This window comes from Aulonocara sp. 'chitande type north' Nkhata Bay, linkage group LG5, assembly GCF_057382095.1.
Source record: "Aulonocara sp. 'chitande type north' Nkhata Bay isolate Kocher_YH1m ecotype deep benthic linkage group LG5, A_spYH_male_GT1.1, whole genome shotgun sequence".
NCBI lineage: Eukaryota > Metazoa > Chordata > Actinopteri > Cichliformes > Cichlidae > Aulonocara > Aulonocara sp. 'chitande type north' Nkhata Bay.
The window spans coordinates 1,400,193-1,417,250 of NC_141348.1; the positions used below are offsets into that span (position 1 = coordinate 1,400,193).

At 46.5% G+C, this 17,058-nt stretch overlaps 2 non-coding genes across 2 annotated transcripts; both read left to right on the plus strand.

The window, feature by feature from the left end:
* The first annotated feature begins 1,095 nt into the window (after positions 1-1,095).
* LOC147329608 (5S ribosomal RNA) lies at positions 1,096-1,214 on the plus strand. Its single transcript, XR_015129563.1, has one exon. It is a non-coding gene; the product is annotated as a 5S ribosomal RNA (ribosomal RNA).
* Positions 1,215-1,879: 665 nt separating this feature from the next.
* On the plus strand, positions 1,880-1,998 carry LOC147329609 (5S ribosomal RNA). Its single transcript, XR_015129601.1, has one exon. It is a non-coding gene; the product is annotated as a 5S ribosomal RNA (ribosomal RNA).
* The last annotated feature ends 15,060 nt before the right edge of the window (positions 1,999-17,058 follow it).

Here is a 17,058-nt window from a genome sequence, read left to right on the forward strand (position 1 = left end):
GGGCCTTAGTTGCTATTGAGGGTAATTACACCACACCAGGGTCTGTGGCTCTTGCTCAGGCCACTTACACCACACCAGGGCCTTAGTTGCTATTGAGGCCAATTACACCACACCAGGGTCTTTGGCTCTTGCTCAGGCCACTTACACCACACCAGGGCCTGTGGCACTGGCTGAGGCCACTTAGACCACACCAGGGCCTGTGGCTGCTGGCTGAGGCCACTTACACCACACCAGGACCTTATTTGCTATTGAGGCCACTTACACCACACCAGGGCCTGTGGCTGCTGGCTGAGGCCACTTACACCACACCAGGGCCTGTGGCTCTTGCTCAGGCCACTTACACCACACCAGGGCCTGTGGCTCTTGCTCAGGCCACTTACACCACACCAGGGCCTGTGGCTGCTGGATGAGGCCAGTTACACCACAACAGGGCCTGTGGCTGCTGCCTGAGGCCACATACACCACACCAGGGCCTTAGTTGCTATTGAGGCCAATTACACCACACCAGGGTCTGTGGCTCTTGCTCAGGCCACTTACACCACACCAGGGCCTGTGGCACTGGCTGAGGCCACTTAGACCACACCAGGGCCTGTGGCTGCTGGTTGAGGCCACTTACACCACACCAGGGCCTGTGGCTTCTTGCTGAGGCGACTTACACCACACCAGGGCCTGTTGCTGCTGGCTGAGGCGACTTACACCACACCAGGGCCTGTGGCTTCTGGCTGAGGCGACTTACACCACACCAGGGCCTGTGGCTGCTGGCTGATTCCACTTACACCACACCAGGGCCTGTGGCTCTTGCTCAGGCCACTCATATCACACCAGGCCCTGTGCTTCTGGCCCAGGCCATCTTCACCAAACCAGGCCCTGTGCTGCTTGCTGTGGCCATGTACAACACACCAGGCCCTGTGCTGGTTCCTGAGGCCATCTTCAACAATCCAGGGCTTGTGCTGTTGGATAAATGCTAAACTGAGCCTTTGGGTTAGGGTATTATGCAAACATGAAGGTAGGGTTATAGGATTGTCTTCGTAACTTCAGGTACTTGCCACCTAATCACTTGAATCCATAAATTGAGACATTGTGCTGGAGCCAGCAGCTTACGGCCATACCACCCTGAGCACGCCCGACCTCGTCTGATCTCGGAAGCTAAGCAGGGCTGGGCTTGGTTAGTACTTGGATGGGAGACTGCCTGGGAATACCTGGTGCTGTAAGCCTTTCTTTTTCATGTCATTGAACCGCTTTTGATCCAGAGAAGGGGTGTATTAAAAGACCAAAAGCAGCTGCCCATTAATGAGGGCACATTAACGACATTGCTTTTGGCTGTTTTCCAATGTCTTGTGCTGCTAGCTGATGCCACCTACACCACACCAGGGCCTGTGGCTGCTGGCTGAGGCCACTTACACCACACCAGGGCCTGTGGCTGCTGGCTGAGGCCACATACACCACACCAGGGCCTTAGTTGCTATTGAGGCCACTTACACCACACCAGGGTCTGTGGCTGCTGGCTGAGGCCACTTACAACACACAAGGGCCTGTGGCTGCTGGCTGAGGCCACCTACAGCACACCAGGGCCTGTGGCTTGTGGCTGAGGCCACTTACACCACACCAGGCCCTGCGCTTCTGGCCGTGGCCATCTTCACCAAACCAGGCCCTGTGCTGCTTGCTGTGGCCATGTACAACACACCAGGCCCTGTGCTGGTTCCTGAGGCCATCTTCAACAATCCAGGGCCTGTGCTGTTGGATAAATGCTAAACTGAGCCTTTTTGTTAGGGTATTATGCAAACATGCAGGTATGGTTATAGGATTGTCTTCGTAACTTCAGGTACTTGCCACCTAATCACTTGAATCCATAAATTGAGACATTGTGCTGGGGCCAGCAGCTTACGGCCATACCACCCTGAGCACGCCCGACCTCGTCTGATCTCGGAAGGTAAGCAGGGCTGGGCTTGGTTAGTACTTGGATGGGAGACTGCCTGGGAATACCTGGTGCTGTAAGCCTTTCATTTTCATGTCATTGAACCGCTTTTGATCCAGAGAAGGGGTGTATTAAAAGACCAAAAGCAGCTGCCCATTAATGAGAGCACATTAACGACATTGCTTTTGGCTCTTTACCAATGTATTGTGCTGCTAGCTGAGGCCACCTACACCACACCAGGGCCTGTGGCACTGGCTAAGGCAATCTACACCACACCCGGAACTGAGTTGCCGGATGGGGCCACTTACACCACAACAGGGCCTGGGACGTTTTGTCAGAGCACTGGGCAACAGTCATAGCAAAGAGATGATTCCGTACCATTGATTCATTAATGTTGAATTCTCTCGCAGCTGCTCTATTCCCATGTTGTTGCAGTATATTAATAACTAACCTGGTATTGTCGATGAATGATCTCAGTTGTTCTCCTGTCTGAAGTTTGGCCTGTGTATAGCAACCTGCTATGTGATTGCATTTGTTCCTGACCACCAGAATCCGTCACGTTAACTTTTATCGAGTGGAAAAAAAGTTGGCGTTCATCCTCCAGCTTCACTGTGCTAATGTTGTGCTAACATAGCTGTGTTGCTAGCAATCACATAGCACAACATTATATACTAGGTAGTCCAACTTTTTTTCTCACGTGGTGAGTGATATTCTGTCTATAGTTCATGTTGAATGTTAACATTTGTTTTGGTTCTTTAAATGTTAGGGGTTTAAGAGAATCTTTTCAAAGAAAAGCCTTATTTTTGTACTGCAAAGGTAAAAAATCAAACTGTATTTTTCTACAAGAGACTCATTCATCTGATAGTGATGTATCTTTTTGGTCAAACCAATGGGGTAGCAAAATCCTGTTTAGCCATGGCTCAACTAGGTCGGGGGGTGTAGCAATTTTATTCAATAACTTTCCTGGGGATCTTGTACTACAACGGACTGATTTGAATGGTCATTGGTTGATTGCTGTAATGAGAGTTGAAAGTTTGTTTTTCATTTTAGTCAACATTTATGGATATAACAATGAAAGTCAGAATAAAATTATGTTAGAAGATATAACTTCAAATATTTTTGAACTTAAAGATCAATACCCTACAGAATACTATTAGATTATTCTGTTATTATAGGTTACCTTATATATGTAATCAAAGTAGTTGAATTAGAATACTGCTGTAGATCATATTATGCCCTTTAATATAGAGTGTGTGATCTGTATGTAGTTTAGTTCTCATTATACTTTTGAGTTTAAAGAACATATTCACTTATTAGTTTATTAGATAAGTGTGCATCACTCTATATCCTTGATCTGCTATGAATGTATTACACTGTTTTCTTGACATGCTTTATTGTTGAATCATAAAAAGAAGGTTGTAAGCAGGAGACTCTGTGTCTAAGACAGGGGAGATAGACCACATTCCATACCCCCACCTTTACAGAGAGCAGAGAAAGACAGGGAGCCGAGGTCGTAACTTGGACGCCGTAACAGAGAAAGAATGTGAATGTTTGGGCTTTTACAGCTAGGTGGGGGCCACTAGCGGCTATAAGAAGCTGAGTAACACGTCACCATTTCGAGACTGCTGTGACCCTCTTCAGGCATGTCTCCCCATCATGATGGTCCTTATGCTCTTAAGTGTTGAATTGTATGGAAATAAATGATTGTTGATTGAGCATAAATACACCGAGTATTGTCCTTCCTTCAGCCCAAAGATTCAAAGAATTGGGAGATTTCAACAATACATTTTAATGGGTGGTGATTGGAATATGACTCCTGATGAATGGACTGATAGATGGCCCTCAAGGACAGGTAGACCACAAAAAAATAACCTAGTTATAGATTTTTTGATAAGTAACAACTTGACAGATATTTGGAGAGTAAGAAATCCAGGAATTAAGAGCTTTTCCTGGTTTAAACCAAATGGAGCTTGTAAATCTAGAATAGACTATTGGCTAGGAAGTGACATCATTATTAGCCACACTGTAAAAGTTGTAATGTCAAATGCACCTCTATCTGATCATTGCTTTATTGAACTGTGCTTAGAATCGGAAATTAGACAATCAAATAAAAGAACTTATTGGAAGTTCAATGCCAAACTTTTACAAAATGAAGACTACTGCAACATAGTCAAAAAAATTATAAAAGATATTATGGCTGATCATCTAATTGTAGGATATATCAGTAAATGGGAATTCATTAAATTCAAAATTAGAGAATTTAGTATTCAATTCAGTAAAAACATAAGTCAAAAGCAAAGAGAATATGAATGTAAATTATTCCAAGAAATTACTTATTGCTGTAGTAAAGATGATCTAAATACCCAAGAAAGGAGTAAACTTATGGAGTTGCAAACTAAATTAGATCAGCTCTACCTAAATAAAGCAGAAGGAGCTTTTGTGCGTTCACGGGCCAAGTGGATTGAGGAGGGGGAAAGAAATTCTTCATATTTTTTTAATTTAGAAAAGAGCAGACAGAAAAGAAATTTTATATCTTCTCTGTTAATTGATGGCATTGAATGTGACGACCCTAAAATTTTGGAGAATGAAACTTATACATTCTATTCCAATTTATACTCCTCACAGTTCTCCCAAGCAGATTGTGATGTCTTTTTTGATCAAATAGATAATCTGATCCCTAAAATTGATGAATCATTTAAGGAATTATGTGAATCTGACTTCAGAATTGAAGAGTTAGATGCATCTGTTAAGAAAATGGCACTTAATAAATCCCCTGGTCCAGATGGGCTTACAGTTAATTTCTTCCAATTTTTTTGGGAAGACTTACGGGAAATTTTATTCAAAGCTATACTGGCCAGTATTGAAAAGGGAGAATTGATATCTAGCATGAAACAAGGATTAATTACATTGATTCCTAAACCAAACAAAGATAAACGACAATTGGATAACTTAAGGCCCATAACTTTATTAAATACAGATTATAAAATTTTCTCTAGCTCAGTTGCAACAAGGCTCAAACAAGGGGTTTCAAGTATAATTAGTGATGTAAATGCTGTTAAAATGTTCTGTGTGGATTTCATGATGTAGATGACTGATTTATAATAAGTTACATAATTTCATGAATGTATATAGTTTGTGTTGAAATGTCTTTATTTGAAATGTACATGTGTAAGGTGTAAGAGCTAGTGTCTCGTGAGAATACCCTTAACGAGAGTACACGAGACTTTTCATGGACTGTGAGGGAGCAGATGTCTCTCATGAAGCGATTTTAAGCTAAAAGTTTACTAAAAGAAAGGGCAATACAAGGACTTAAGGACCTCTTTTCAGGACAAGCAGCCAACGAGGTATTTGTCATTTGAGAAATGTTTTTTATTTGTGTTTGGACTTAATATGTGTACTGTAAAGTTGCTAATTGGTTTGTACTATTCGCTCGTGACCAGTTCTCACGGCGTATTGGCGTAATGGCGTATCGGCGTACTGGTGATGGTGAAGCTGAGGAGAGAAGGCCCAAGTAATAAACGCCCGTTTCAAAGAACCGACCTGTGTCTGTGTTGTCGTGAAGAGAGCTACAAGTGAGACACAATCAGGGTTTTTGAAAGACAGGAACATTCATAATAATATCAGATTGGTTTTAGACTTACTGGACTACAATGATCTAATTAGTGATGACAGTTTTATTCTTTTCTTGGACTTTTATAAAGCTTTCGATTCAGTAGAACATCCTTTTATTTTAGAAACACTAACTCGATTTGGATTTGGGGATAAATTTAGGAAGATAACAGATATACTGTATAATGATATAAATAGCTCTGTGTCATTAGGCTATGGCACTGGTAAAAGATTTAGCGTCAAATAAGGAATTAGGCAAGGGTGTGGAAGCTCTCCGTTGTTGTTCATAATGGTTGTGGAGATGCTCGCAATTCTAATTAAAAACAGCAGCGTTGCCAGAATTGAGATTATGGATAATTTTTTAATAATTAGTCAACTTGCGGATGACACTACTCTTTTCTTAAAAAATGAACATCAGATTCCCCTGGTAAAACAAATAATCACTACATTCTCAAAAGCTTCAGGCTTAAAGTTAAATTTAAATAAATGTGAATTATTGGCATTAAAGGAGTGTAATTAATTTTAAGACTAAACCAACACTAGCTTACTGGAAAAACGACTTCTACCTGTTGGTTAAATCTTTGACTTTAGTTAAAAAGAAAAAGGCTGCTTTTTTTGTTTCCTTTATGGAAGATTTTGATTTAGTGAGTTAATAATTTGTTAAATTATGTGACCCCTTTATATTTTATTTTCACTATGTATGAAAGTTGCTAATATGTAAGAAATGTCTATTCTCTGAATCTGTAATATATGGTGCATTTTGTTTGTATGTTTATATTACTAATAAAAAATAAAAATTTTTTTTAAAAAAGGTAGTCCAACTTCAGTAACCCTGCAAACGCTACTGCTGTTTAGTTTTCTGTCTTCATTTATGTTGGAAGTGGTAGCAGAATGTACGTTTTAATTAGTTTCAAAAATCTCTCAATCAGAACATGGTATGTCATGTTTAGGTGGAAACTAGTGAGCTAACTTCCTGTTAACTTTAACTCCGTTAATTTTAATAAATTCTGTTTTCATGGATGCCTGGATGCTAACTTAATTGTTACACCTGGTAAAGCAGCAACGCTGATGATTTTATTAAAGATGAAAGAATTAGACCGTTTTTAACTCTGTGTTCGTTTGACTTTGGGACCTGAAGCTGTCATGGTCCTGCGACCATGACTCAGTGACTTTATGTTTATGTTTATCTCCACTTTATGTTCAGTATTGTCAATAAATCACCTTCACATCTAAGGAAGCGCTGCGTTTGAGTCCTCCTTCCACTCTTCACACGGCCGCTGCCCCGGACCGTGACAGTACGACGCGAACACAAGATGGACCCAGCAGCGCTTAATCCGTCCAGGGAGCTACGGGAGACGCTCATCGATGCCACACAGGAGCTGATCGACCTGTGGCTGGAAAGCCCGGGTGGCACGTCCCAGCGCGCTATAGAGAGGCGGCTACAGCGTCTGGTGACCGGTCTCCCATGGCTTCTGGACTCGCTCTGTTCGTGGGAGCGGGAGTTTCTCCTTTTGGACCTTGGACTACACCCCCCGTCTGCATTCACTTTCGAGCAGCCCGATGCGGTGAGTAATAATAATAATAATAATAATGGATTGGATTTATATAGCGCTTTTCAAGGCACCCAAAGCGCTTTACAATGCCACTATTCATTCACTCTCACATTCATACACTGGTGAGCGGGATGCATTGCTTTCCCCAGTTTCCGGGACTTTGTTTTCTGGGGCTATTCAGAGCGGGATGGGAGACTGTACGGGTCGCTTGCCTACCTTCGTGGTAACGGATCCTTCCCAAGTGGGCGTGTACAAACCCTCTGTAAAACTGAGAGACTGTTTCTCTGCCGCCCCTTCTGAGCCAGGACTTTATCACCATTCTCCGGCTCAGTTCTGTGTCCAGCCACAAGCTTCCCAGTCTGTAGCTCAACCGTTAGCCTCCCTTAAGCCACAATTTTCACACTGTTTTTCCACCGCTGTTTCTGAGCAGGGAGACAAACTGTTTCACTACGGACCTGTTCCTCAAAAGCTGGCTACATTAGAGACTATTGCTCACTCCGGGGCTTCCCCAGAGGCTGGGTTACTGCCCTCAGCTTACTCTGGACCCCTTGGAGGCCAAGATGCCAGCTGTGAACTGCACCAGGCTGTCACTGCCTGAGCAGGGTCAGTGCTCTGCGCAGCTGCAGCCCTCCTTATGTGTGCCGGAGGCCCACGTGCCTACTGGTTTTGTTTCATGTGTGCCAGAGGCCCACGTGCCTACTGGTTTTGTTTCATGTGTGCCAGAGGCCCACGTGCCTACTGGTTTTGTTTCATGTGTGCCAGAGGCCCACGTGCCTACTGGTTTTGTTTCATGTGTGCCGGGGGCCCCGGTGCCCACTGGTTCTGCGGCTGTTTTCGCTGGGGGGCCCGAGGAGCCCGTCCAGCCTCCTGTTTCGCCTGCTGGGGGGCCCGAGGAGCCCGTCCAGCCTCCTGTTTCGCCTGCTGGGGGGCCCGAGGAGCCCGTCCAGCCTCATGCTTCTTCGGCTGGGGGGCCCGAGGAGCCCGTCCAGCCTCATGCCACACCGGCTGCCACGTCAGCTGGGGGGCCCGAGGATCCCGTCCAGCCACCTGTGGCTGCTTCTCCACCTGTGGCTGCTTCTCCACTTGTGGCTGCAGCGCCGCCTCCTGCAGTACCATCACCAGCAGCGCTACCACCTGCTACTGCCACGCCTCAGCCTGACGCTTCATCCTCACCTGGCCCGGCTTCAGCCTCGCCTGGTTCTGGTCCAGCTTCATCCTCACCTGGCCCAGCTTCAGCTTCAGCTTCAGCTTCAGCTTCGCCCGGCCCAGCTGCAGCTACAGCTTCGTCCTCGCCCAGCCCGGCTTCAGCTACAGCTTCGTCATCGCCTGGCCCGGCTTCAGCCTCGCTTGATTCTGGTCCAGCTTCATCCTCACCTGGCCCAGCTTCAGCTTCAGCGTCAGCTTCGCCCGGCCCAGCTGCAGCTACAGCTTCGTCCTCGCCCGGCCCGGCTTCAGCTACAGCTTCGTCCTCGCCCGGCCCGGCTTCAGCTACAGCTTCGTCATCGCCTGGCCCGGCTTCAGCCTCGCCTGATTCTGGTCCAGCTTCAGCCTCGCCTGATTCTGGTCCAGCTTCATCCTCACCTGGCCCAGCTTCAGCTTCATCCTCGCCTGGCCCGGCTTCATCCTCGTCTGGTCCAGCTTCAGCCTCGCCTGGTCCTGGCCCAGCTTCAGCCTCGCCTGGCCCGGCTTCAGCCTCGCCTGGCCCGGCTTCATCTTCGCCTGGCCCGGCTTCATCCTCGCCTGGTCCGGCTTCATCCTCGTCTGGTCCAGCCTTCGTGTCTGCACCCTCGTCTGGTCCAGCTTCAGCCTCGCCCGGTCCTGGTCCGGCTTCGTCCCTGCCTCGTCCGGCTTCATCCTCGTCTGGTCCAGCCTTCGTGCCCGCATCCTCGGCCACAGCATCCTCATCTTCACCCACTGCGCCTGGTCCAGCCTCCGCTTCAGCGTCTTCATCAGCATGTCCAGAATGTCCAGTGTGTGTGTAAGAACTATATGTGTGGGTCAGTACTGTGTGGTGGTGTGATTGAGAGACCGTATCGCCTGCGGGAAGAAGCTCCTCCTCAGTCTCTCTGTGTTGGTCTTCAGGGAGCGGAATCGCTTTCCTGACCTCAACAGAGAGAACAGTCTGTTGTTGGGATGGCTGAGGTCCTTCACAATCTTCCTGGCCTTGGTCCAGCACCGCCTGCTGTAGATTGAGTGCAGGTCAGGGAGCTCGGAGCAGATGGTGCACTCAGCTGACCGCACAACCCTCTGTAGAGCTCGTCTGTCCTGCATGGTGCTGTTCCTGAACCAGGTTAAGATGTTTGCCGTCAGGATGCTCTCTATGGTGCACGAGTAAAAGTTCCTGAGCACCTTGGAGGGCAGTTGGAAGTCTCTCAAGCGTCTGAGGTGGTAGAGACGCTGACGGGCCTTTTTCACCACGGTGTTGATGTGACAGGACCATGACAGGTCCTGCGTGATGTGAACTCCGAGGTATTTGAAGCTGTCCACTCTCTCCACTGGGCACTCGTTGATGACAGGGGTCTGGTAGTTCCTCTCCTGCTTAGTGCTGAAGTCCACTATCAGCTCCTTTGTCTTACTGACGTTTAGAAGGAGGTTGTTCCTCTGGCACCAGTTCTCCAGATTCCTAATCTCCTTCAGGTAGGCCGTCTTGTTGTTATCAGAGATCAGGCCCACCACGACGGTGTCGTCAGCAAACTTGATGATGGTGGTGGAGCTGGTAGTGGCCACGCAGTCATATGTGTACAGAGAGTACAGCAGGGGGCTCAGAACACACCCCTGGGGGGCTCCAGTGCTGAGAGTGGTGGAGGCTGAGACATGTCCGCCCATCCTTACTGCCTGTGGTCTGCCAGTTAGGAAGTTGGAGATCCACTGACACATAGATGAGCTGAGTCCCAGATGCTCCAGCTTGGTGGTGAGTGTGGAGGGAATTATGGTATTAAATGCAGAGCTGTAGTCTATGAAGAGCATTTTAACATAATTCCCCCTTCTGAAGAATAGCCTTTATTGTCATTGTACAGAGTACAACGAAATTGGAGTGCCACTCCCTTGGTGCAAGTTTCAATAATAAATATAAATATAAAATATAAAAAGTACAAAAAAACAATCGTAAGTACTCAAACAATAGTATGTACAATATATACAGGATAGCAGCATTAATATAATCACAGTATGAATAGCAGCATAATATAGTGACAGTGACGGTATGGAATAGGTTCAATTATTTTTGTGCTTATTTACTACGGTGATAGCTCTGGGAAAGAAGCTATCCCTGAATCTGTTTGTCCTGGTTTTATGTGACCTGTACCGTCGGCCTGACGGTAATAGTTCAAACAGTTGATTGCTGGGGTGAGAGTTGTCCTTGATGATTGTTGGAGCCAAGTCCAGGCCAATATTTTACTCAGTTACATCATGCCATATTTAAGTATTTGTCATGATCTTTAAGTTTTTATTATAATCTTGATCATTTTAGGTTATAATGTAATATGCTGTGCTCCATAAATTAATCCTGCTTTGTTAGTCTGTTGTTGTTGTAAAGTGTTGGTAGATGTCGTAAAGGGTGTGTGTATTTGGCCCGCATGCGGAGGGGTAGGGGAAAAAGGTTAGGTAAGCAAGCAGGACGTGGAGCAACAGTTTTCTGACCGTCGCCGTTTTAATGTTATTTTTTGTAGCCACACAAAGGGAATATAAACGGAGCTCCCACCAGAGGCATTTGTTTTGTACCTTTCGATTTGTAAGGAAAATAAATGTTTTGCCCCTTTTTTCCTTCGCCTCGTTTTTTGCTACCGGAAGGCATCCAAGAGACTTAACAAGAGCACGAGTCAGAAACTTTACGTCCTGCAGAAGCGGCAAAGAAGGACCGAAGGTTGCCACTACAATAGTCAGAAAACTGCTCCGAAAGTGAGAGGATTACGCACGCGTCACCGGCGCACAGAGTTAATCGGCCCGCAGCGCGGCAAGGGAAAACGGAAAACGGGACGTGAAAGAGGATGCGCTTAAGCCTTCCCGTGTTTTCCGGATCCTTTCGGCAGTAAGAAAACCCCACATCTGAAAAGTAAGAGGCTGTGCCTGCTTTACGGTTTGTGAAAATTCCTGTATGGTTAAGTGGTACATGGCCTGTGTAAAGGATTAATTGCATTGAAAGGTTTATGGCAGCGCAATTACTATGGAGCAGCAGGAAAAAAGAGTTTCCAAGCCAACCTTTAAAGCACAAGAGGAAAAGCTTCAGCATTTTAAAGTGACAAGGAAAACCAAGTTGGGTTATCTTACTAGAAAGATAAAAGAGATTGAGGAGCTTATGGAAGATGACGGCAATTTTGAGGAAGTGTCTGTTAAATTAGCCACTGACTTCTCAAAAATATATATTGAGTTTTGTGAAAACAACGATGCAGTCAAAAATCACTTGACTGAGTCGGAACTTCTTCATGATCAGACACAGTGGTATGAGCCAAAGGCTAGCTATTTGAGAAGTTTTGTGGAGAAAGTTGAGAGATGGTTAAAAGGAGTGGAAATGCAAGCAGATGAAGCAAGAATGGTTGATGCTGAAGTTGAGCCTGCAGACAGTGCTTCAGCAATTTCGTCCAGACGCAGTAAAGCACATCGAAGCAGTCGAACCTCTTCTGTTGTGTCTTCGAACACATATTCTGCCAAGCTAAAGATTGAGGCAGAGAGGGCTGCTCTGATAACACGTGCTGAGGCATTAAAGCAAAAGATGGAGATTGACAGACAAGAAGCTGTTCTTAAGGCAAAAAGGGAGGAATGGGAGTTGCAAACAGCTATTGCTGCAGCTAACGCAAAGCTTGAGGTGCTGACTGTGAAGGAGCCAGCCCATAACACTTCTGCTGACTTGGTCAACAAAATGGCTACCTGCCAAAGAGCTCCGGGCCAAAGTATTGGGGCCAGTTTTGGTTTGGTTCAGCCAGAACATGGAGATGTCGGTCGAGAATGTGAGTCGGAGGTAATGCAGGGCTCAGAAAGGAGTAGCAGGCTTCCTCATCCATTGAATAAGAAGGATAATAGCCAGTCTATTACTAGTCAAGGCAGGATGGCTGATGTTAAAGACTTGTTGGATGTCATAAAGCGACAAAACGAGATTACAGAGCTCCTAGTAAAACAACAGAAAGCATCCACTCTCCCCCCTTTGGATGTTCCAGTATTCAGTGGGGATCCACTGGAGTTTGGGTTTTTTATGAAAGCGTTCGAGCATGGGATTGAGGAAAGGACAGACAGCAATAGAGATAGGTTGCGCTTCCTGGAGCAGTTCACCCAAGGGAGACCCAAGGTTCTTGTTCGTAGCTGTTCGCACATGTATCCTGACAGGGGCTACGCTGAAGCTAAGAGGCTTCTGCGCAAGCATTTTGGGGATGAATATACTATTCCCTCAGCCTACATTGAAAGAGCTCTAAAATGGCCTGTAATCAAGCCAGAGGATGGTGATGCACTGATGGAGTTTGCTATGTTCCTCACTACTTGCTGTAACACAGTAGATAGCATGGAGTACATTGAGGAGATGGATAGCCCTACTAATATGAGAACAGTCATCTCCAAGCTTCCTTTTAAATTAAGGGAAAGGTGGAGGGGTTTCGCCTGTGACATTCAAGAACATACAGCAATGAGAGCTAGATTTGCTGATCTGGTCAGTTTTGTAGAGAAGCAGGCAAAGATCGCTTCTCACCCATTGTTTGGTAACATTCAGGACACCACTTTGTCTAGAGACAAGGGCAAAGCAAAGGTGTGCAGAGAGAATGCTCTGAAATTCAAGGAAAGGGAAAGCATCTTTGCTACTAATACAGCACCTGTATTAAACAGTGCAGAGCAGACAAAGAGGGAAAGGGAAAATGTAGGCTCTACAGGTGGAAGACAGTATCTTTTCTGTCATAAGGGAGGGCATAACCTCAGTACCTGCAGACTCCTCAAGCAAAAGCCTCACAGAGAAAGGCTTGATTTCCTCAAATCAAAGAGCTTGTGTTTTGGTTGCCTGTCACAGGGGCATCTGAGCAAAGGCTGCCAGCAAAGACACATGTGTGAGACTTGTTCTCAGAAACATCCCACCATTCTGCATAAGGAGCAGTACTCTTCTCCTGATAGTGACAGTAAAAGTATCAGAGAACCAGCAGCAAGTTTTTCTCCAGCAGCAGGCAGTGAAACATGCGGTTGTACGCATGAATCATACGCGTTCTTAGACCCAGGAAGCACTGGAACCTTTTGTACAGATGAGCTGATGAAGGATTTACAGGTCACAGGAAAAAAGTCCAACATTCTGCTCCGCACTATGGGAAAGGAAGCGACAATCAGTACTCATGTCGTTAAGGGTCTCGAGGTCAGTGGTTTGGATGAGGACAACTTTTTGAAGATTCCCCAGGTTTTCACACAGGCAGAGATTCCAGTAACAAAGGAGAACATTCCACAACAAAGCGATGTGGACAGATGGCCTTATTTGAAGGAGGTTCAGCTCAAGCAGATTGATGGAAAAATTGGTATGTTAATAGGCACGAATGTACCAAAGGCGCTTGAGCCCTGGAAGGTTATCAACAGTGAGGGCAACGGCCCATATGCTGTAAAAACTGCACTAGGCTGGACGATTAATGGACCTCTGCTAAGAGAAGAGGGTATTGCTCAAGGAGCTGTTGAGTGGCCACCGGTGATGGTGAACAGGATATCGGTGACAAAGCTAGAGGAGCTCTCGCAGCAGCAAATGAAGTATGACTTCCCTGAGCATGAGTTATCTGAGAAAATGGAAATGTCAGCCAGAGAAAGACAATTTATGGAGTCTGTGTCACTGTCAGTGAAGCAGATTCATGGTCACTACACCATTGGCCTTCCTTTAAAGAACAAGGGGGCTGCATTTCCAAACAACCATGTTGTGGCGGTACAAAGAGCAGAAGGCCTGAAACGGAGGCTGTTAAGAGACAGTGAGTTTCATCAGGAGTACACAAAGTTTATGACAGAGACACTGGAAAGGGGCTATGCCGAAGAAGTTCCTGTGGCAGAAACTTGTAAAAGTGGTAGCAGAATATGGTATCTCCCGCATCATGGGGTCTACCACCCAACCAAGCACAAGTTGAGAGTGGTATTTGACTGTGCATCCACGTATCAAGGCATGTCACTGAACTCACAGCTGTTGCAGGGGCCAGACTTAACCAATTCCCTCATAGGTGTTTTGATGAGGTTCAGGCAGGAACCAGTTGCCTTCATGTCTGATATTGAAGGCATGTTTCATCAAGTCAGGGTTCCCGATGAAGATGCTGATCTGTTGAGATTCTTGTGGTGGCCACAGGGAGATCTTGGTAAAGGCCTCAAGGAATACAGGATGGTAGTTCACTTGTTCGGTGCAACTTCTTCACCAAGCTGTGCATGCTACGCGCTGCAAAGGTGTGCTGAGGACAATCAGGCGAGGTTCAACCATATTGCAACGAACACTGTTCTAAGGAACTTTTATGTGGATGATTGCCTGAAGTCTGTCAGCACTGAAGAGCAGGCAATCTCACTGATTCGGGACCTCAGGGCTTTGTGCGCTGCAGGAGGTTTCAAGCTCACTAAGTGGATTTCCAACAGCAGAGCGGTGCTTGCGTCTATACCTGAGGATGACAGGGCCAAAGAAGTCAAGGAGCTCGATCTTGAAAGGGACTGCCTCCCTATTGAAAGAGCTTTAGGGGTTCAGTGGTGCGTGGAGTCTGACACGCTGAAATTTAGAGTTCTGGTTGAGAGCAAACCACTCACAAGGAGAGGACTGCTTTCGATGGTAAGCACCATATATGACCCACTTGGGATTTTATCCCCTCTGATCTTGCCAGTGAAGCACATCCTGCAAGAGCTAAGCAGAACAAAGCATGCATGGGATGATTTCATGCCAGAAGCTCTGTCTCTGCAGTGGCAACAGTGGGTCGGCAGTTTGCACCACTTAGCTAGGTTTGAGGTAGACAGATGTGTGAGACCAGTCAACCTTGGCAAGATCTCTTCAGCTCGACTTCATCACTTTGCCGATGCTAGTGAAAGGGGGTATGGCATAGCCACATATCTGGTTTCAAAAAACAATCTGAACCAGCCACATAGTGCTTTCATTATTGGTAAAGCCAGGGTTACACCATTGAAGGCAGTGACCATACCACGACTCGAGCTTACTGCTGCAGTGGTGGCAGCAAAGATGGACAGGATGGTAACAGCCGAACTGGAGTTGGAGTTGGAGGAGTCTGTCTTTTGGACGGACAGCACATCGGTGATTAAGTACCTCAAGAATGAAACAGCGAGGTTTCGTACGTTTGTTGCCAATCGAGTTGCTGCCATCAAGGATAGATCAGTTGTCTCTCAGTGGAGATATGTGAACACTTCGGCCAATCCTGCAGACTTTGCTTCCAGAGGGCTCAGTGTTGGTGCCTTTCTCAAGGCGAAGACATGGATCACGGGTCCAGATTTCATTTTGAAACCAGAAATGGAGTGGCCAGTAATGCCAGACAGTGTATGCCAGCCAATCTGTAATGACTCAGAAGTCAAAGAAGCATCAGTATATGCTCTTGTGGTTGAAGAAGCTGCAGACGCCACCTCTCAGCTCATTCATCATTACTCAAGCTGGCGTCGGGTTAAAAGAGCCGTTGCATGGGTCTTGAGATTAAAAGGTGTGCTGAAGCTTCTTGCTCAAAAGAGGAAGGATTTAAAAGAGAATCTCTATGATGGAAGGTTGGAGCAGGAGAAGCAAATGACACACTTCAAGGCTAACCTTCCCATCTTGCCATCAGCATATAGCCACTCTCATTCTCAGATCTACTCACGAGGATCTTGGGCATTGTGGCAGGAATCATGTCCTATCAAAGGTACGGCAGAAGTACTGGATACTAAGATCTCATGCTGCTGTCCGGAAGATTTTGTCCCGGTGCGTCGCCTGCAGACGGCATCATGGGAAAGCGGTAAGTCAGATCATGGCAGATCTTCCTACTGAAAGGCTCACGCCCGATGAGCCACCGTTCACAAGTGTCGGTGTGGACTACTTTGGTCCCTTCGAAATCAAAAGGGGTAGGACCATGATCAAAAGGTATGGCGTGGTTTTTACCTGCTTGACAGTGAGGGCTGTGCATATTGAGTTGGCAAATTCGTTGGACACGGACTCTTGTATTCATGCCTTGCGGAGGTTCATTGCTAGGAGGGGACAGGTTCAGTTGATGCGTTCTGACAATGGAACAAACTTTGTAAGTGCAGAGAGGGAGCTGCGGGAAGCAGTGCGTGCTTTGGATAATGCAAAGATTCAAGAAGCCTTGTTGGTTAAAGGCATCACATGGATATTCAACCCCCCAGCTGCCTCGCATTTTGGAGGAGTTTGGGAGCGGCAGATACGGTCCATACGCAAAGTGCTCAGCTCCGTTGTGGAGCAGCAGATCCTTGATGAGGAGGGTCTGCACACACTGCTGTGTGAGGTAGAGGCGATTATCAATAGCCGCCCTATCTCAAGAGTCTCTACCGATCCGAACAACCTGGAGGCCTTGACGCCAAACCATTTGCTTTTGATAAAAGCCAAAACTCCGCTACCTCCTGGAGTATTCAGCAGGAGCGACTTGTACTCGAGGCGTAGATGGCGTCAAGTCCAGTACTTGGCGGATTTGTTTTGGACACGGTGGATCAAGGAGTATCTGCCAGACTTGCAAAGGCGACAAAAGTGGGCCCAGCCACAAAGAAATATCAGTCAAGGTGATATTGTTCTCATCGTGGATGATTCCGCACCAAGAAATTCATGGCTAATGGGTCGAGTGATTCAGACGTTTGAGGATGCCAAGGGTCGGGTTCGTCAAGCCAAGGTGAAAACCAGCAAAAACATTCTCCTACGACCTGTGGCGAAGCTTTGTGTGCTGCTAGAGTGTGATATGTAGTGCCCCTTCTACATATTACTCAAGAGACAGCGGTAAAGGCTGGTCTCCTACGGCGAGTCATGTGCTTGAACCTCTGACTCCATTCCCTAATCTCCTCAACATACACGCATCCGCGAAGACATGTTCCAGC